This window comes from Sorex araneus, chromosome 7 (genome assembly GCF_027595985.1).
Source record: "Sorex araneus isolate mSorAra2 chromosome 7, mSorAra2.pri, whole genome shotgun sequence".
In the NCBI taxonomy this organism is placed as follows: Eukaryota; Metazoa; Chordata; class Mammalia; order Eulipotyphla; family Soricidae; genus Sorex; species Sorex araneus.
The window spans coordinates 8,665,322-8,686,371 of NC_073308.1; the positions used below are offsets into that span (position 1 = coordinate 8,665,322).

Genomic DNA, 21,050 nt, shown 5'->3' on the forward strand with positions numbered 1-21,050 from the left:
GACCACCACTAGGTTGGGACGAAGCCCCACTTCTCTAAAAGCTAAACAAACCAAACCCCTCAGTCCGCAGTGAGCAGGATGCCCAGAGGCACAGAGTAAAGATGAATGTGTGAGCAGTAGTTGACTAAGATGATATTTCTCCACCTCGATTTCAGAAAACATTGGTGGAGGGATGGGAGTAATAGACCAGTGGGTAGGGCACTTGTTTTGCACCCAAGTGACATGAGTTTGATCCCTGACCCTACAATATGATCCCCTGAACCTTGCCAGTAGTGATCCACGAGCACAGAGCCAAGAGTAAGACCTGGATAGGTATGGCCCCAAAATATTTTTTTAAAAATTAATAGGGGTCAGAGAGACAGTAGGAAAGGTGGTTGTCTTCCGTGCTGCTGACGTGGTTTAATCTCTGGCATCTCATATGGTCCCCGAGCACGGTCAGGTGTGACTCCTGAGTGCAGTCAGGAGAACCCCCTGAGCATTTCCAGGTGTGGCCCCAAAACCAAAAATTGGTGCAGCCAGGTACTGCCCGAGGCTCTCCTGGGTCCAGTGGGCTTATCCCAGTCTCATGCACCCCACCTTCCATCCCACCTGAGATAGATCTGTGGCAGCAAGAACCCCAGTAGCAGTGGAAGAAGCACAGATCTCCCTCTCCAACAAAGATACTCATAACTTCTAGATACTCCAAAATAATGATCTTTGGGGTCTGAAACAATAGTACAGTGGGTAGGGAATTTGCCTTGAAAACAACTGACCCAGGTTCGATTCCCACATCCCATATGGTCCCCCAAGCACTGCCAGAAGTAATTCCTGAGTGCGAGCCAGAAGTATCCCCTGTGCATCACCGGGTGTGACCCAAAAAGAAAAGTAATCATCTTGATATATCACCCGTGCACTTGTAAGCCAGGAAAAGTTAAATACAAGAGCGAGGAAAATGAGCAGTGAGCCAGATTTGATCACCTACCTAAAGGAGCACATCAATGCTGACACTCTGGACATATGAAATGAGTGTGTTGCAAGGAGCCTGGGGCCACACATTCTGCAGGTCAGTGTGCTGAGTGAACTGCCCGTCACTTTCTTGTCAGGGCTCTCAGTTTGTGGATGCGGAGCAAGGGATGGCTGTTCTCTAGACAGGCAGTGCTCAAGTTCACACATCCAAGTCCATGAGCTGGGGTTGAATTCTGAAGCCTCCCAACTCTCACTCCGCCCTGCAGGGAAGGATAAGTTGGGGCTGCCATCAAAGGTCACACAGGCTGCAGAGATTGCCTTCACTGGCTGAGCACAGAGTTTGCATGCTGGAGGCCAGGGTTCGATCCACAACACTTCATGGTCCCAGAAACACTGCCAGGAGTGACCATTTCCCAACCACAGACCTGAGAGTGATCTCCACATCCCACCCGGAAAAAGAAGGAGCCAAAGTACTGATTCGTATTTTTATATGTCAGGGAGGTTATTCTGGGTCTCTTCTCCTGACTAATCTGTCCTGATAATCTCCAGATCTATCCACATAAGCAGCAGATTACATGCTATCATCTTTTCTTAGAGCTGAGTAGTATTCCATTCTAGATGTACCTTTAAAGATAGAGACAGCTTCTTTAACCAGTCCTCTATTCTTGGACATTTGGGTCGGCTCTAGATTTTGGCCATTGTGAATAGTGCTGCAAAGACCAGAAGGGTGCAAATGTCTTGGGTTTTTGGGACAGATGCCAAACAGTTGACTATAAAACATCGCGGTGGGCTTTCAGGGCGCGCTCCTGTTATAAGGAGTAGGGAAAACACGTTTTCCTGAGAGCCCCCTGGGCAGGAAGGTGCTTGAGCTCTGTTGGTCCCCAGCGCCAACGGCCTGGGAAAGCAAAGACGGGGGGCTTCACAAGTGGGCAAGCTTCACTCACAGAAGCCCAGACGGACGATCCTTACACAGAAGGTGGCCGGCAAGGGAAGGTAGCCAGTAGGATCTAGAGCCTAAGACACCTGCGACAGTGGCAAGCCCCACTATGGGGAAGGTCTACAGGCTCCTCCGGGATCTGGGGCGAAGCCCCTAATGACTGGCCCCGCCCTCAACCTCCTCGGGGCTCCGCGATTGGGCCGTCGCGTGGGGGCGTGGCCCGACGTCCAGACGACGTGCTTGCGTCATCGCCGCGGGCGCTGCTTCCAGTTGTCTGAGGCTGCGAGGCGGCCACCGCGTCTGGAGCGAAGCTGAGGGGCTGCCCCGGCCCTGAGCGCCCGTCACCGCCTCCCGGCTCCCTGTGGTGAGTGACGGCTGAGGGGGCGAGCAGAGGGGAAGCGTCGCGGCGGCGGGGAGCCCCCGCGGATCCCCCCGGGCGCCCGCCCCGAGCCCGGCGTCTGCCAGCCCCTTCCCCACCCGAGCCCGCGAGCCCGCGAGCCCGACCCCGGCCCGCCGCCGCCCCGCGACCCCGGGGGCCGCCCTCGCCGCTCTGCCCCTCGCGGGCTCGGCTCCCTTAGCCCAGTTTCCCTCAGCTCCCTGCAGTGCACCCCGAGGCCCGCCCGGGGACTCGGGTTCGATCCCCCGCAGCATCGCGTATGGGATTCCTGAGTGTGGAGCGCAGGACTGAGCCCTGAGCACTGTCGGGTGTCTACCCCAAAAAAGCCAAAAACCAGGGGCCCCTCCTCCAAGCCCCCCTCCACCTCCGCTGGCCCCACGTTCACCAGCACAGCCAAGGCGAGTGGCCGGTGGAGCCCAGCGCTTTCGTGACAACCTGGACCCAGCCCTTAAATGTGCCCGAGCTCAGCGCCTCACTCCCGTGTCCTCCCGGTCCTCCCTGGCCCCCGTCTCCGCTTCCTCATCCGTCTCATGACAAACCCAGCAAGGTCCTTGCACCTCTGCCCGCGGCCTCAGCTTGCACCCATGGCCCCTTGGCCCAGTCCCCATGCGGTCTGAGAAAGTTCAGAGCCCTCTGCTAACCCCCCTCACTGCCGCACAGCAGCCAAATACAGACACTTGCGCACAACCTGGCAGTTAAGGGGGCTGGCTGGACTGGCCCCTGAAGGTCTCCAGTGGTCAGCTAGCATGGGGGCCCGCCCCTGTTGTGTAGCCAGAGTTTCTCCTCACCTTCTGTCTCCCTGGGCTGTCCTGGGGTTTGTGTGTCTGGCACTGGTGTTGGACTCCCTGTGCTGGCCACCCACCTGGTAGGCAGCAGCCAAATCCCTGAAGGTGAGTGCTGGTGCCTCAGTCGCTCACTCCACTGCAGCTGCAGGACCCAGTCCTTCCAGTCACGTTGCTGGCCTGGGGAAGTGGAGATGCCACTGTGTGGTGGCAGAATGGTGTGTGAGTTGTCCTGCACATGTTAAGGCTCCTCACCTTGTGCTCCCCCAGCCTCCCCTCTCACATGATGTCCATTCCTTTCCATGTAGTCGAAAGACTACCTCCTTCTGGCCCTTGCAAGGGGACCTGTTGGTGGCTGTGGGCCTGGGCTCTCCTGGCCTCTCCATGGGCCCTGCATTCCCTGGGAGAGGCAGAGTGTGAGAACGATGTTTGGATTGTCTGGAAACCAAATTCTGAGGTGTCTTCCTGGGAGAAGCTGAGCTTGCTTTCTCTCCTTGCTGATGTTCCATAATTCTGAGAACTTTCTGCCAGCAAAGAACTTCGAGCTTTTATTTGTTTAGTTATTTATTTTGGAGGTGGGGTAGACTTAGCAGTGCTCAGGGGTTATTTCTGACTCTGCACTCAGGCAGTGTTCAGAGGACCATATGGGATGCCAGGGATCAAACCCAGGTTGGCCACACTAAAGGCAAACACCCTCCCCACTGTACTATCACTCCAAACCCTCCTGTTGGTTTAACGTCAGCAGCACAAAACCAAAATGTTTTTAACAAGAACAAAAATATTGGCATCCAGATATTTTGGTGCCCTTGATTAAAAAGCTGACCATAAATGTGTAGGTGATCCCCTATTACCTTTGTTTTGTTTTGTTTGGCTGCACTCAGCAATGATCAGGGTTTACTCCTGACTCTGTGCTCAGGGATCACTCCAGGTGGGGGAGTATTTAGGGTGCCCCCAATTGAACTGGGGGAATTGAATTGAACCCAAGTCAGCAGTGTGCAAGGCAGATGCCCTGCTCACTGTGCTATGGCTCCAGCCTCTAATCACCTCTTCTTGACTAGGATGTTTTGAAAGATCTGATTCATGAAGGTAGGTCAGAGTAAAGCTCAGCTAGGAGACTATCAGATAAAAGTCTTCTTTCCCATGAGCCCACATTTGGGCGTTTGCACTCTCAGCCACAGGGGCAGATGTGGGCCACCGTTAGGCTACTGTCTCTTGGCCCTACAACAAGAGAAACCTCCACAAGGGAAGAGAAAACACTAGCCTAGTGCCCATTCTAGAAGGCTGAGAAGGAGACTCGTGTGCCTGAATGTGTAAGGGTGTGTGTCCACAGAGACAGGGACACTGGCTCCCTGTGGCCCCAGAAGCATGCAGAGAGGAGAGAAGGCCTTGCTCAAACCCCCTGGGGGGGACTGAGTGGTGCCCTCCCCCATGTCTGTACTTGTGCCCACATGAAAAGCCTTGAGCTCTGGGCGCAGAGACTTCAGGAAACAAATGCACTCTGTCCCCACAGCACAGAGGTAAACCAGCAGCACCTCACTGCTCTGAGAATAAAATGGTCCCCACGTGACCAAATTCCAAGTCCCAGGAAGGAGTCTTGGGGCCTGGGCTTCTGATCTAACTGCAGGCCCACAGTTAGGCTGCTTAGGAGTTCAAAGGTACTTACTTCCCTTTCCCATCGCATCCTTTGTCTCTGCTCTGTCAGCTTCCTTTGCCCGAGGTTCTCAGCTCTCATACCTGCTGCCCTCTGTGCTGGGGGAGCAGAGGGACTGCGGGGGAGAAGGCCTGTCCCCATGGGGAGGGCTCAGAGAGATGTTTGCTCTGTGCTCAGATCACAAAGCAGCATATCTCCCTACTTAGATTTCTGTGGTGGGCATCCTAGTGGGAAACTTGTCATACAGGGTATTTTTTTGTTTAAAACTTCCAAAGGTGTTGTCAGAATTCAGCAAAGCCCAGAAGGACTCTGTGCCAACCTGCCAACTAACCCAGGAAGCAGCAAACCCTGTGCCGCCCCGTCCACACCCCATTACATCAGTTCAGCCCTGCCTGACCCAGCCTTTTCTTTTTTAAAAAATTTATTTATTTATTTGTTTATTGAATCACCATGTGGAAAGTTACAAAGCTTTCAGGCTTAAATCTCAGTTAAACAATGCTCGAACACCCATCCCTTCACCAGTGCACATATTCCACCACGAAGAACCACAGTAAACCTTCCCCTCCACGCCCCCCTCAGCCCCCCACCCCGCCTGTGTAGCTGATAAATTTCACTTTACTTTCTCTTTACTTTGATTACATTCAATATTTGAACAAAAACTCACTATTATTCTTTGGAGTCCCCCCCGCCCCCTGAAGTTGGACCTGCTGAAAAGGAAGCATTTGATAATTCCGAGCATCCTTAGACGATGGCTCCCGGACTTGCCACCACTGGGAACTCCCCCTGTTGTCTCTGCAGGGAAGACTCCATGCCAGCAGCATTCGGGTCTGGTGGGCGAGCTGACCAGCGCAGCCTGCCAGGGAAGCAGCCAGCCAGAACCTCGGGAGGATGGAGCCGGACTGAGCATCGTGGTTCCCTCACCCGCAAGCCCAGTGAGTTGGGCAAGCTCTGGGCGGGGCTGAAGGGCCCCATGAAGTGTCTCAGCTAGTGACTCTGAGTGGTCCCTGCCTTTTCCCCATTACCCCTGGGTCCCCTCCCAGTGCTGGGATTCATTGCCTGGCAATGATGGAGCCCGGGCTTCTGGGTGTGAGTCGAGGAGATGAGGCAGACACAGTGCTAGACACTTCCTGTAGGTGTGTCCTGTCAACACATATCAGCCCTGGGGGAAGCTAATGCTCATCTGATCACAGACTTCGTGCTGAGGCTCATCTGTGCCAAGACACTTTCCTAAGGCAAGACACTTTGCTCACTGAGCCTTTATTTTCCCCTTAGCCCATGTTAAATTAACAGTTCATATAAATCTCATTCTGCGACATGAATCAGGTTTAGAACCACACACTCTTCAGGGACTGGAGCCATAGTACAGTGGGGAGGGAGCTTGTCTTGTGACATGGCCAACCCATGTTTGATCCCCGACAGCCCATATAGTCCCCAAGCACTACCAGGAGTGATTCCTGAGTGCAGAGTCCGAAGTAACCACTGAGCATTGCCATGTAGGGTACAAAACACAAAGGAACCACATTGTCTAATAATGTGGTTAGACACTTGAAAGACGGCTAGTCCTGAGCTGGGGAGATAGCTCTGTGGTCATGGGTTACAGGCCTTGCATGCACAGGGACTCATTTATAAGTCCTAGTTCCTCATGCTTCATTCACCACATGGCATGAGCCCTAACATTGGCCCGTGCAGACCAGTTGGCCGAGTATCGCTGCAGTAGTCCAGTGTGTTGATCATCCAAGGGAACCAGCCCTAGACAGCTCCTGGGAGAACCCTGCGTGGGCCCTTGTGAGCTTAGACCAGGACCCAGTAGTTCAGCTGGGTGGCCACACCCTTGCCGTTTCCCATTCTCAGGAAACTGGTAAAGATTCCTAGAGAGAATGATGGATCTTTTATAGTGACCCATCTGTTTGAAAGAGAACTTGAAACTTTATTAGACAGATAGCAGTAAAGGATGCATAGAAAATAAACTCTGTGATTTTACTTAACACCAAATAGATTAATGTGTACTGTCTTAGGGTGTTTTTTGGCACATTCCTCTGGTGCTCGGTTTTTACTCCTGGTGTGGTGCTCTGGATACCATGGGGTGCCGGGGACTAAACCTGGAGCTGCTACAAGCAAAGCAAATACTACAGGTCTTTCAGCTATCTCTCCAGCCCTTACTGAAGTTTTTAATTTGATTATTTGTTTTCTTCGGGCCACACCCAACAGTGCTCAGGAGTTACTCCTGACTCTGTACTCAAGGATCACTCCTGGTGATGCTCAGGAGACCATATGGGATGCTGGGGATCAAACTGAGGTCAGCCGCATGCAAGGCAAGCCCCCTACCCACTGTACTGTCTCTGCCCACCCCACCCCACTATTTTTTTGTAAAATCAAGAAATCTGAAACTTCCAATTAGAGCCTCTCATTAGCACCACATAACCAGGTTAGCAACTTTGAAATTATAGGATGTGAGAAAACACAAATTTTGAAAGCTTTGTGTAATCTGCGAACACTTTGTGACTCAGTAAATGTGTTACCTCAGACTGTGTATCACATGTGCTCAGAAACCAAAATGGGTACAAGGCTTAATATATGAAAGAAAATTATGTGGCCCCTCTATATTTCAAGGGAAATAATGCCAACTCTCAAAATGGGCACGAACAAGTGCCCAGGTCACTAACCCCCAAGGAAGAATGTAGCAGTGTGTTAGTCAAAGGGACAGATGTTCCGTGGTTGTTGATTTGACTTGAGCATTGGTGGAAAAGGTACAGTGTGAGGTCAGCTCCAGATGGCTGGGCCAGGGAAAGGGAAGGCAGCTGCCCAATGATGCTCAGGGGTTACTCTAGCTCTGTGCTCAGAAGGGTACAAGGCAAATGTCCTACCGCTGTGCTATCACTCCAACTCTACTTCTTAGATTTATAATTCTTTAACATGTTTATTTTGTGTGTGTGCATATGTGATCCGAGGGGTTGAACCTAGGACCTCACACTTAGAAGCCTGTGCTCTGCCACTGAGCCATATCCCTTCCCTCCGGCCCTCACTGCTAGCACTTTCATGTACATACATACATGCCCTTCATCTTAAGAATAGCTTTATTGGGCTCTAATTCACCAATTAAAGTGTAAAATTTAATTTTTGAATAGACTCACAGGATTGTGTAGCCATTACCAAAGTTTAATTTCTTTTGGTCCTGTGGCCACACCCACCAACACTCAGACTGCTACAGGATGTGTTATTTGGCAGCACTTGGGGGCTCAGAGCTGCCAGGAATACCGCCTGGGCCTCCTGTGTGAAAAGCCAGCTCTGTAGCCTGCTGAGCTGTCTCTTGAACCCCACAGTTTCACTTTAAAACCTTGTCATCCCCCCGCTGAAGGAAACACCTTCAATTACCAGTCTCTCTCCAGTCCTCTCTCTGCCCTTGGCCTGTGGCCTTCCCTCAGCCACTTTGCTAGTAGTCAGGCCTGTTCAGGAGGGTCCCTTATAGTGGCATGAACCATACAACTTGCCCTACTGTCACCCCATGACAGGCTCAGCCTTGGAGCAGCATCATTCCCTTTTATTGTCGACTGACATTCCTGTGTAGGTGGCATTGTACGGCCAGGTTACATTTTATTTATCACTGGCTGATGGACTTTCCTCTGCCACTTTTGCAATTATATTTGTGTCTGTATGTTTTTATTTCTCCTCAGTGCATGTAAAGTGGAATATTGGGGGAATCCAGTTTACTTCTTTTGTACTTATTTATTTACTTAACATTTTGTTTTTATTTCTATTTTCATTTTTATATTAAAACAGAAAATGTGGGTTGTTTTATACTTAATACTTTCAAATGACTTCTCACTACCTATATAATGTTCAAACTCCTTAACAAGCTCCTATATAATCTGCTCCAATATCCCCCTCTAGTCACAGTCTGCTCATTCCCTTGTTTAGATTCATTTTGGGCCTTGCAAACACATGCACTTCTAAACTTCTCTTATCTGCTTTTTTTAAAAAAAAATTAATTATTTATTTATTTATTTTAATTTTTTATTTTATTTATTTATTTTTTTTTCACAGGTAAGTTTTATTGCAATTTTTGAAATATCGGATGAAACATACAATGTGTAAAAAAAAAGGAATACTGAAAAATACTAGACAAGACAGGGGTATAATTGTTTTTTTAATTGAATCACTGTGAGATACAGTTACAAAGTTTTCATAATTGAGTTTCAGTCATACAATGATGAAACACCCATCCCTCCACCAATGAGCATTTTCTATCACCACTGTCCCCAGTATCCCTCCTGCCATCCCCACCCCATCCCATCCCCTGCCTCTGTGGCAGGCACCTTCCTTCTTACTATCTCTCTACTTTGAGGCATCATAGTTTGCAATACAGATACTGAGAGGTCATCGTGTTTGGTCCTTAGTCTACTTTCAGCACACATCTCCCATCCAGAGCCATCCCTCCAACCATCATTGACTTAGTGGTCCCTTCTTTCTCCCAGCTGCCTTCTCCCCCAGTACGAGGCAGGCTTCCAAACTGTGGAGTGATCCTCCTGGCCCTCAGACAGGTTTATACTTCTGTATCTCAGAGAGCAGCTGTTATCTTTTTTTTTTTAATTTATTTATTTTTAATTAGAGAATCACCGTGAGGGTACAGTTACAGATTTATACACTTTTGTGCTTATACTTCCCTCATACAAAGTTCGGGAACCCATCCCTTCACCAGTGCCCATTCTCCACCACCCGTAAACCCAGCGTCCCTCCCACCCTCCCCAATCCCAATGAATCATCGTGAGGTACATTTACAGACTTACAGACTTTCATGATTGCATTTCAGTCAAACAGTGTTCAAGCACCCATCCCTCCACTGGTGCCCATTCCCAACCCCCAATGTTCCCAGTATCCCTCCCCCCACCCCCAACCCAACCCCTTCCCACCTCCTGCCTCTGTGGCAGACACAATCCCTCTTACTCTCTCTGTCCTTTTGGGTGTTGTTATGGTTTGCAATACATGTAACAAGCAGCCATCGTGTTTGGTCCATAATCTACTTTCAACATGCATCTACTATCCCCAGCGATCCCTCCAACCATTATTTATTTAGTGCTCCTCTCTCCAACCCAGCTACCTTTTCACCTAGAGCATGAGATTGGCTATCAAGCCTTGGGGCAGTGCTCCTGACCTTTACTATCCTTTAGTGTTAGTCTCCTGACCCTTACTTAACTATCCTTTGGTGTTAGTCTCCTATTATGTTACTTTGTAGCCCACAAAGGAGTGCAGTCCTTTTATGTCTGTCCCTCTCTATCAGACTCATTTCACTTAGCATGATACTCTCCATGTTGATCTACTTCTATGCAAATTTTATGACTTCATTTTTTTTCTACAGCTACATAATATTCCTTTGTGTAGATATACCAAGGTTTCTTTAAGCAGTGGTCTGTTCTCAGGCACTAGGGTTGTTTCTAGATTCTAGCTCTTGTAAATAGTGCTGCAATAGACATACAAGTGCCTATGTCATTTCTACTGTACCTTTTTGCATCTCTGGGCTATATTCCCAGAAATGTTATTGCTGTGTCAAGTGGGAACTGATTTCTAGTTTTTGAGAAGTGTCCTTATTGTTTTCCTGAAAGGCTGAACCAGTAGGCATCTGCATCTCTCTGATGATTAGTGACAAAGAGCATTTTTTCATGTGTCTTTTGGCCATTCAGATTTCTTCTTTGAGGAAGAAGAAAAAGGATTTCTTCTTCTGTTCATTTCATTGCCCCATTTTCTGATGGGGTTGGATGTTTTCTTCTTGTGGAGTTCAACCAGTGCCTTTTATATCCTTGATATGAACCCCTTCTATAGAGGGGCATTGTGTGAATAACCTTTCCCATTGTGTAGACTGTCTTTGTCTCAGCAAAATGGAAATTGAAGAAACTTTTTCAATATACTCAAAGCCATCTACCATAAACCCACGACAAGCTTTATACTCAATGGGGAAAAACTAAGATCCTTCCCTGTAAGATCAGGGACAGGACAAGAATGCCCACTCTTACCACTACTATTTAATATAGTTCTGGAAGTACTTGCCATAGCAGTTAGTCAAGAAAAAAAAACATTAAGGGTATCCAAATAAGAAAGGAAGAAAAAAAACTCTCATCATTTGCAGATGACATGATACTATATTTAGAGAACCCTAAAGCCTCTACCAAGAAATTCTTAGAAGTAGTAAACATGTAAAGTCGCAGGCTATAAAATCAATACCCATATGTCCATGGCTTTCCTATACACAAATAACGAGAGAGAAGAAAGTGATATGAAAAAGGTCATCCCATTTGTAATCATGCCTCAGAAAATCAAGTACCTCGGAATCAGCTTAATGAAGGAGGTAAAGGACTTATACAAAGAAAACTACAAAATGCTACTTCAAGAAATTTCTGTACATCAAAAGAAATAGTGACCAGAATACCAAGACTATCTACAGAATGGGAATCCAGTTTAATTCCAGGTTTAACCTTTTTCATTTGTTTGTTTTAGTTAGGGGGCACACACAGAGGTGCTCAGGGCCTACACCCAGCTCAGTGCTCAGGGGTGGCTCCTGGAGCTGACTGGGGGCTGGGGGAGACCCTCTGCTGCCAGGGATGGAATGTGCATCTCCCAAACATGGACTGTGTGCCCCAGACTATTAAACTCTCCCTCTGGTCCCTCTGGTTAGTCTCTTGAGTACTATCACATTGTTAAAAACTAAAAGGTACAGGGGCTGGAGCAATAGCACAGCAGGTAGGGCATTTGCCTTGCACACAGCCAACCCGGGTTCTATTCCCAGCATCCCATATTGCTCCCTAAGCACCACCAGGAATAATTCATGAGTGCAAAGCCAGGAGTAACCCCTGTGCATCGCCGGGTGTCACCCAAAAAAGGAAAAAAAACCTAAAAGCTACAGTACGTTTTACACATCTTCACCACCAATTTTGATTGTCTCTCTCCTTCATTGCTGCCAGCCTCCTGGTGAAAGGGACAGCTCGCCCTGGTTTGGTGTATTTTTTTTAAATTTAATTTAACTTTGTTTTTGAAATTTTATTTTCCCTTACCTTATAGAGACACTATAGTCAATTCTGGGTTGGTTACATGCAAGGCAAGTGTCCTACCTGCTGTACTATCACCCTGACAGAACCTTGAACTTCACAATTTTAGAGCTGTCTTCCTACCAAGAAGCTCAGGGGTATGGGGATGGGAACAGTGTTTCTCCTATTTGGGGATAACAATCTTCTTTGTTCCAAAGTAATCTTTCAAGTATAGATCATGTGTAATCTTCCATTATCCCAGCAAAATCTTCATCTAGATAATGAAATAAACTAATATAAATGTTTTTCCCCCAGAATCTATGGCACTTAGGCTTAGGATATTCAGTCAAAGGCAGGCTGTTAGTGAAAGAACTGGAACAGACTCTGGTAGTTGAATCTTAGGGAGAAAGAAGCTCATCTATGCTACTAACAAATCTTTCTCAAGCTTCTGTTTTTATTTTTAATTTAATTTTATAGAGTAATTCACAATATTTTACTATATTCAATATTTGAACACCAATTCCACCACCATTACACCTTCCTACCACTGTATTTTGGATGTTTTCATCCCAATCCCAAACCCCAGGCCCAAAGCAAAATGAAAGAATTCATTTTGTATTGTTTGTTCTGAATCAACTGCTGAAAATGCTCCAAAAGTTTCCTTAGAGGAAAGTATGTGAAGTTTGTTGTATTTCCCCCAGGCACCATTAAGCCTTTCAATAAGAGCTTACTGACATGTTGTTAAAGGCTGTGCCTCCTATGCTTTTATATATACATATATATATATATATGTATATATCACATGTATCACTTGTCATCCTGTTGATCTTCAGTTTGCTCAAGCGGGCTCCAGTAATGTCTGCATTCGTCTCTGTCACGTGCTAGTGTAGCCCAATGATATCTGCTCACTTCAGGAACACAAAGAGCCTCAAACCGTTCATTCAGGGTTTTGACAAAGAAGTGTGGCCATCTTATTGGTGGGTGGCCATGCGGTCTTTTGACGTCCCATGGAATCCAGTCAGTAACAGCTCTAGTCCAGTGGTTGTCTCTGAATCCCATTACACGTCCGGCCCATCTGATTTTTGACGCCTTGACAAACGAGACATCGTCCCTGATTCTTGACCGTTGACGGATGTCTGGACTCCGGATTCCTTCTTTCCCTTGAGTGAAACATGATACTCCAAGCATGGCTCTTTCAGTTCCTCTTTGGGATACCTGAATATCGTTCTCATCCTGTTTTTGTAGGGCCCAGGTCTCTGAGGCCTATGTTAGTGCAGGAAGAACCATGGAGTTGAAAAGTGGTGGCCAGCTGGAGGTTCTTTGTCCTCTTAACCACTTCCTCGATGCTCTTGAAAGTGTTCCACACTGCTCTCTTCCTCCTGGGCAATTCTGGCACCAAGTAGTTTCTCATGTTGAGTTCTTGACCCAGGTACACATAACTGCTGCATTCGGAGATCTATGTTCCATTGAGAGCAAATGGAATGTCAGGGACTAGTTCGTTTTTCATGAATACTGTTTTGCTGAGATTCAACTGCATTCCGACCTTTCATACTCGCAGTTGAAGTCGGCCAGCATTTGTGCCGCTTGCTAATGTTTGGTGTTATAAGAACAATGTCAGTAGCGAAGCAGAGGTGGTATAGTTGCCAACCATCTATATTCACTCCCATTCCTTCCCATTCCAGTAGTTGCATGATGTTCTCGAGGAATATATATTCCCTAAGTTTGGTTGCCTTCTATTTTAAACCCCATCCAATGTGGAGTGCTACTCTTGGAATATTAGCAGTATGAGATATGTCAAATTCTGTTCTCTTTTATCATTCCTTGATTTATTCTCTCAACCAACGAACGATTGATACACTTTTGGTAACAAACTTTTCTCGCTTCAAAGAATGAGAAAGGATACAATATGGATCCTTTGAGCACTCAAGGTGCTTATAAACTGGTAATAGTGATAGGCACATAAATCAATAATTAATATTGCTTTGCTTTTATTTGTATTTAAATTGTTTTTCTTTTTTGTTTGGCAGTGCTCAGGGCTTTCTTCTGACTCTGCACTCAGGGATCACTCCTGGCAGGCTTGGCAGCACCATATGGGGTGCTGGGGATTGAACCCGGATTGTCCATATGCAAGGCAAAAATGACCTTACCCATTGGACTATCTCTCCAACCTTGCATTTGAATTTTTATAATATGTTCATATACTACATGCTGGCTGAAAGTTGAATTTGACATTTAAGAACTAATGATGTAAGAAGTCCACAATAATGTGTATCTAGAGAATTAATAACAGACATAGCTTTTATTTCATAAGGAAGCTCTTATGCAGATGAGAGTTACTCATAAATTGCTATAAAAATAACTATACTGTGGTCTCTTCTGGACTGGAGCGATAGCCCAGAGGGTAGGGCATTTACTTTGCACGCAGCTGACCCGGGTTCGATTCCTCTGTCCCTCTCGGAGAGCCCAGCAAACTACCAAGAATATCCCGCCCACAGGGCAGAGCCTGGAAAGCTACCCATGGTGTATTCAATATGCCAAAACAGGTAACAAGAAGTCTCACAATAGAGACGTTACTGGTGCACACTAGAGCAAATCGATGAGCAAGGGGATGACAGTGCTACGACAGTGCTGCATAGTCTCTTCTAGCAAGGCTAATAATTTGGAGAGGGGAGTGTTACACATGGATGTCCTTCCTTGGGGGCATGTCTGTCTTAGCTCTCCTTCAGCTTATAGTTTCAAACAAGAGCTGCTAGATAGAATCACTGAAGCAATTTACTTCTTTTGCTTATCTACAGTCTTGAAGATCTTCCTGACTTATACTTTCACTGACCAGCAGAATCAGGGAAACAAACGCTCAAATTAATGGGAGACTATGGAAATAATGCAGAAAAGTACCATGGCTTGATAATAATGAGTATTAGTCCTTACTATGAACTTAATGCCTAAAATGTTTAAGGACCAAAGAAATAGGCCAGGAGTTAATGTGCTGACCTTGCTGCTGCCAGCTCAGTTCTATACCCAGTAGCATATATGATTGCCCCAACCACCACCTAGAGTGATCCCGGAGCACAGAGCTAGGAGTATTTGATTACTGCTGAGTATGGCTCTAAAACAACAGCAACCACCAAAGTTTGTTTGATTTGCTCTTCACAGCCACTTTATGAAAGTTGTATTGAGAAGTCTTGGGTCGGCTGAATTAGATTTCTGTGGCAAGTCGTTCCTATCCTCGAGTATGTCTCTTATGTCTTTAGGTTCGTCTCAGCAGACATAAAGCAGTTTAACATCGTGCCCTTGCCCTAAACAGCTCCCAGTGCCAGGAACTGGCAGACTACTATTTTGGTTTCAATGGATGGTATAAAAGGATTGTCAAGGTGGAAGTGGAGAGAGAGTTCAAGTGCAGAGCCTGTGCTGAAAGTTCAAGTGCAGAGCCTGTGCTGAAAGTGAAAGTTTCTGAGCACCGGTCACACCCCAGAATCAATCAAGATCTCAGTGAATTGATGGTGGTGTCATATAGCACTTTTGTGCTCTGTATGTGCGTGGCTGGTGTAGTTCATGGAAAGTTTGGCTTAATGTTGAAGTCACAGGTTACTTCAACTGTTAGCACGGATTGCTGGAATTGAGGTTTTGTTTTTAATTAAACAGTTTAAAATCTGCATTGAGATGTTCAGAAGGACCTTCAATCTAAAATCCAGCTTCAGGATCTTTCTGACCTTGAAGAAAGGGAAAATGAAGATATTGTGGCACCATTTCAGAAGAAAAGCATAAAGATCTTCTGTGCTTAGAGGTGGTATTGTCACCCTTTGATTGCAAGAGCCCTGGAGTTGGCATAGCTGAGGAGACTGGATAAACTGTGAGGTCTCTGTGGGGACTGGAATGGGGGTGTGGGTAAGAATTCTCTCTCTCTCTCTCTCTCTCTCTCTCTCTCCCCCCCCTCTCTCTCTCTTTCTCTCTCTCCCCCTCCCTCATCATATTTTCAGATACATCAGAAACAGCCCTCTCCTTGCTAAACTGCTAAACCCTTAGGCAGATGTTTTTAACAATACTTGTTTAAACCTTAGGTAGTAACGAACAGAATTTTTGGGGGTGGGGTGGGGGAAGTGGACGTGCTGGGGACACCTAATGATGCTCCTGGCTCAGCACTCAGAAATCACTCCTGACGGTGCTCAGAGGACTCTGTGGGATGCTGGAGATCAAACCTGGGTTGGCTACATGCAAGGCAAGTGCTCTACCTGCTATACTATCACTCTGACAGAACCTTAACTTCACAATTTGAGAGCTGTCTTCCTACCACGAAGATTAGGGGCATGGGGATGGGAACAGTGTTTCTCCTATTTGGGGCAACAATCTTCTTTGTTCCAAAGTAATCTTTCAAGTATAGATCATGTGTAATCTTCTGTTATCCCAGCAAAACCTTCATCTAGATAATGAAATAAACTAATTAAATGTTTTCTCCCCAGAATCTATGGCACTTAGGCCTAGGGTATACAGTCAAAAAAACCGGGCTGTTAGAAAAAGAACTGGAACAGACTCTAGTAAGTGAATCTCAGGGAGAAACCAGCTCATCTATGCCACTACCAAACCTTTCTCAAGATCCTGTTTTCTTTTTAAATTTATAGAGTAATTCACAATATTTTATTACATTTAATATTTAAATACCTCCACCATTACACCTTCCTATCATGGTATTTTGAATGTTTCCATCCCGATCCCGAACTCCAGCCCCAAAGCAGAACAAAAGAATTTATTTTGTATTGTTTGTTCTGAATCCCGTTGCTCATCGATTTATTCGAGCGGGCACCAGTAACGTCTCTCATTGAGAGACTTATTGTTACTGTTTTTGGCATGTCCAATACGCACGGGTAGCTTGCCAGGCTCTGCCTCACAGGCTCAATACTCTTGGTAGCTTGCTGGGCTCTCTGAGAGGGGCGGAGGAATCGAACTCGGGTCATCCGAGTGAAAGGTGAACGCCCAACCGCTGTGCTATCGCTCCAACTGTTGAAAATGCTCCAAAAATGTTTCCTTAGAGAAAGTATGTGAAGATTGTTGTATTTCCCCCAGGGACCATTAAGCCCTTCAGTAAGAGCTTACTGACATATTGTTAACAGTTGAGCCTGTTGTGCTTATATATATATATATATATATATATACACACACATATATATACATACATACATGCATACATATATATATATACATATATGTTATATATATTTTTTCCTCGAAGGAAACTGAAGAATCAGTAGAGAATCCACAAACAGAATTGCTCTCCTTGCTCTATATACCTGCAGTCTTAGAAATTTTAAGTTGTCAGAGATCTTATATTGTTACACGAGTTGACCCTGGGTTGACTTCAGCCTTATAGTCTGGGCAGTTCTTCTAGTAAAAGTGACTTCGTTGGTCATCTAGTAAAATTTCTATCAACTATAAGAACCTTTAAGAACCATTCGGGGCTTAAGAAGATGGTACTGGAGCCAAGGTACCTGCCTTGCATATCCCTGGCACAGCATGTGGTCCCCTCTAGCACCACCAGGGAGCACAGAGCCAGAAATAGCCCCTGAGTACCAGAGGATATGATCCCTACACCCAAAATATAAAAGAAGTAAAAGAAGCAGTGGGTGGGAGAGATAGCTCAGAAGACTGAGTACACTCTTGGCATGCAGGATGCATAGTTTCAGTTCCAGCTCAGCACAGCATTGCCAGGAGTGACTCCCAAGTTCTAAGTGGGTAAAATTCTTGAACACCATTGAGTCTGGCCCAAAACAGAGAAACAAAAAGAACCAAACTTAATGTCTGCATTGAAAAGGAAAATGCTCTTATTTTATGCTTTCAAAATAAAATTATTGGGGGGGGGGGTTGTCGCTGTAGCGATAGCACAGCGGGTAGGGTGTTTGCCTTGCACTCGGCCACCCAGGTTAGATTTCCAGCATCCCGTATGGTCCTCCAAGCACCATCAAGAGTAATTCCTGAGTTCATGAGACTGGATAACCCCTGTGCATCGCTGGGCATGACCGAAAAAGCAAAAAATAAATAAAATTATTTGATGTATAAAGGAAGAACACACCTAATATCATTGAGTACTACCTTCAGAGAAAGGTCATTTTAGACAATTATTTTGAATTGATCTCTGTTAACTCTATTTCAGAAAGTGGTCAAATAGCTGTGGAAGATAGGACTTTTGAGGAGCTTACTGAAGGGCTCAATTGTTTGAACTATTGACCTAGTTTTGAACAATAATTTTTAAAATAGTTAAATCAAACTCATCAAGAAAATTCAAACACCTACAATGGAGTCTTAACAAGACTAGCTTAGGGGCCTGAGACACAGTTCATCAGGCTAGAGCATGGACTGTGCGTGAGGGAGACCTGGGTTTGATACCTGCCACTGCATGGCCTCCGGAGCACTGCCAGGAGCAACCTCAAACACCTCCAGGTGTGGCCCCCAAACAAACAAAAAACGTCCACCTTACTGTGAAACGTGAGAAGACATTTAGTACTAATGCCAAAGATTTCAGAAAACTAACATCCATCCCTAAATGAGGCCACTCTTGGAACCAACTCCATTCAAAGCTCTCTACTCAATTAGACACTGGGAGGAAGCCCCTTCTCACTGAATTTATATTCTAGAAGTGTGAGATAATGAGAACTGAAAATGATGAGAAGGACTGTGAAGAAAGTAAATTGGGTGCTAGTCACAGTATGGCAAGAGAGTCTTGTTACATTCTGATGTTAGGGTCTTCAGTGGTCTCTCTAGGAGTGCTAGAAAGCAGGCAGCCCTCTAGAAAGGGCTTGCTACTTTTTCTCTATGGTTAATGTTGAGCTCCATGCAAGACAGGGGGACTTTCCCCAGGTCTGTGTAAAGGAGTGTATATGAGTGTTCATTCAGTTTAAGGTCGGTCTCCCAGAATAAACTGTTTATGGCCCCAGATCTTTCCTTCAGAAAATTTTGGGTCATTGATTCCATGCTATCCCCTTCTCGGAGACTGATAAATAATCAGAGATACTGAGAGTTTAAAGGAAATGAGAAGGGGCTGGAGCAATAGCACAGCGGGTAGGGCATTTGCCTTGCACCTGGCCAACCCGGGTTCGATTTCCAGCATCCCATATGGTCCCCAGAGCACCACCAGGAGTAATTCCTGAGTGCATGACCCAGGAGTAACCCCTGTGCATCGCCGGGTGTGACCCAAAAAGCAAAAAAAAAAAACAAAAAAAAACCATAAAGGAAATGAGAACATTTGTGAATCCCCATCCACCCTAAGTAGTGCTCCTTTTGCAGGTCAGCTAGCTTTCTTGGAAGCAGGATGGCCAAGGGGAGGAAGAATGTGTCTCGGATTTCAGTAGTGAGGAGGACGCACCAAGACCACCACACGTGGACTAGTACTGTTGAATTCGCCAGCGTGCCCACCCAGGGACACACTGTTCCTTCCCCTCCTCACCTCCACCATGGGGCTAGGCCCAGAGTAGTTGGCAGTCCCAGTCCTGTTTGGCTGGCAGGGGTGGGGAGGGGAAGCTGGGGGTGGGCGGAGGGGGTGGGAAGAGGACCTGATTGAACATCTTTTGTGCCTGCCAGGGAGGAAGGAAATCCTGGCTCCTGCTGTTTACAGGGACCAGGCTCTGCCTGGACCCAATAAAGGCTGCTTAAGGGGGGCATAAAGGTGCTCGGGGGAGGGGCTTGCAGTTGCTAAGGTCAAGCAGTGCCTAAGTGTGCGCGCATGCATCTCCAGGCTGCCATAATGGCTGGCCTCAGGTCAGGACGCCAGCGCCCTAGTCGCTTGGACTATGTCTCTCCATTTAATCCACGTGTCATGTCCTGGTGATGTCTGTGGGCCCCACAGGTGACTCGATGGTCACTTTCTCCCCAACCGCCTCTACCACTCAGGACCCAGGGTTACTTGGTTCTTGTCTCACTTGCGGTAAAGAATTTCAGGAGAAGACAAGCAGTGAAGTAAATTGATTTTATTCAGAGATTTCTGAGGATAGGAGGAAGGGATAAAAGAAAGGGAGAGACAGGTAAGAGTAACGCGATCAAGAGAGAACGGGGTCTTCTCCAAGGGTGGAGGAAGCCCCGACACATAACCGAGCTTTAGACACAAAAGTATGAAAGCATGAAAGTACACATCTCAAGAGGGGAGATGTGGGCAACACATGTGCTTGGGCGACACATGTGCTCGGCCACGTGGGCACAAGCAGCACAGGGGCTCAGGCAGCTTCCTTTGTTCAAGGTGTCTTATAGGGTTTCTTCAACCTGCCCCCACGTGGGGTTTCTTTCCAGGTAAAAGTTCCTTGCTAAGGTTACCAGGGAGGTTGGGAGTGCTGATGGCCTTCTTTGGGAAACTTCCTGGGGAGGGGCCCATTATCCTCAGGGTCTGCTGATGGTTTCCTCTGGGTCTTTTGTTTTCTTGAATTTGCAAGTCTTAAGATTCTCCTTCCCAGAGACTGTTAAATCTAAATTTTCATTGCCCAGGGCTTTTCCCTATCTACCTGCCTATATCATATCCCCCCGCCCCCCTCAGAGATTTCACCACCTTAAATCTTTAAGGGAAAATGGCTGAAGGTCCATCTTCTGGAGCTGCTTCATGCTGACAAAGGGGCGCTGGCCCTGCCTGCACAAGGGGTGAAACCTCATGCTACCTTAGTTTTAGTGGGCCCCAGGCAATGAACTGGTTGGGTTCCTGAAGTTATCTGAAAGACAAGATCAGATCAATTAGACTGAGGGATGGCACTTTGAAATGATTAGACCCTGGAGATGTGGAAGGTCCTTTCTGACCTAGTAAGGACAGAATAGTTTGCTGTCTTAGGAAACATTAAGAGTTAAAGCAACAGAAACCAAAGCAATATAATGCCATACCTATTTCTGTCATAAAAACAATGGAAAGGAATAACTGCTTCACCCATGGTTGATAGAAAATGGCTTATATCCAGATTTTTCTAGTGGCATAGAAGCACCAAGCTACTTCTCAGATTTGAAAAGCTACCCATACACTGAAGCTATCAACTGGAATCAGTAGATATTTATACCTTGAATATGAGCGTTTGATCATTTGCATGTCAAGCTGCCAATCCTCTCCTTGGTAAGTTCCTTGACGCTGAACAAGTGTTAGGAAAGGAGGCCCAGGTTTTCCACTAGGTTCAGTAATGGCACAGAAAGCACAGTTCTGAGTTCCTCCCCATGAATGAAGGCTTTCACCAGTGTTATTAAAGCAATCTCTTCCCATGTTGGAAGCTTAGTGTAACCCTTTATCTGTCAATTTCCTTTTGAAAACCTTGTTCCAATGCCTATTGTTCCTCTTTTGCAGAGTATCTTATATGAGTATTCTCTGGATGGGGTA

General features: G+C 46.4%; 1 protein-coding gene across 3 annotated transcripts in view; it reads left to right on the forward strand.

Annotated features, from left to right (window-relative positions):
- The first annotated feature begins 2,132 nt into the window (after window positions 1-2,132).
- The window catches only part of LOC129406477 (leucine-rich repeat-containing protein 37B-like), a 90,544-nt gene continuing 71,626 nt past the window's right edge, over window positions 2,133-21,050 (forward strand). For 2 of the 3 annotated variants that reach the window (XR_008631017.1, XR_008631018.1), the window contains exons 1-2: window positions 2,139-2,246; window positions 5,511-5,644. The gene's annotated coding sequence lies outside the window, so the exon portion shown is untranslated. Of the gene's footprint in view, window positions 2,247-5,510; window positions 5,645-21,050 lie in introns of all 3 variants that reach the window. The other variant, XM_055144347.1, reaches the window with a different exon arrangement.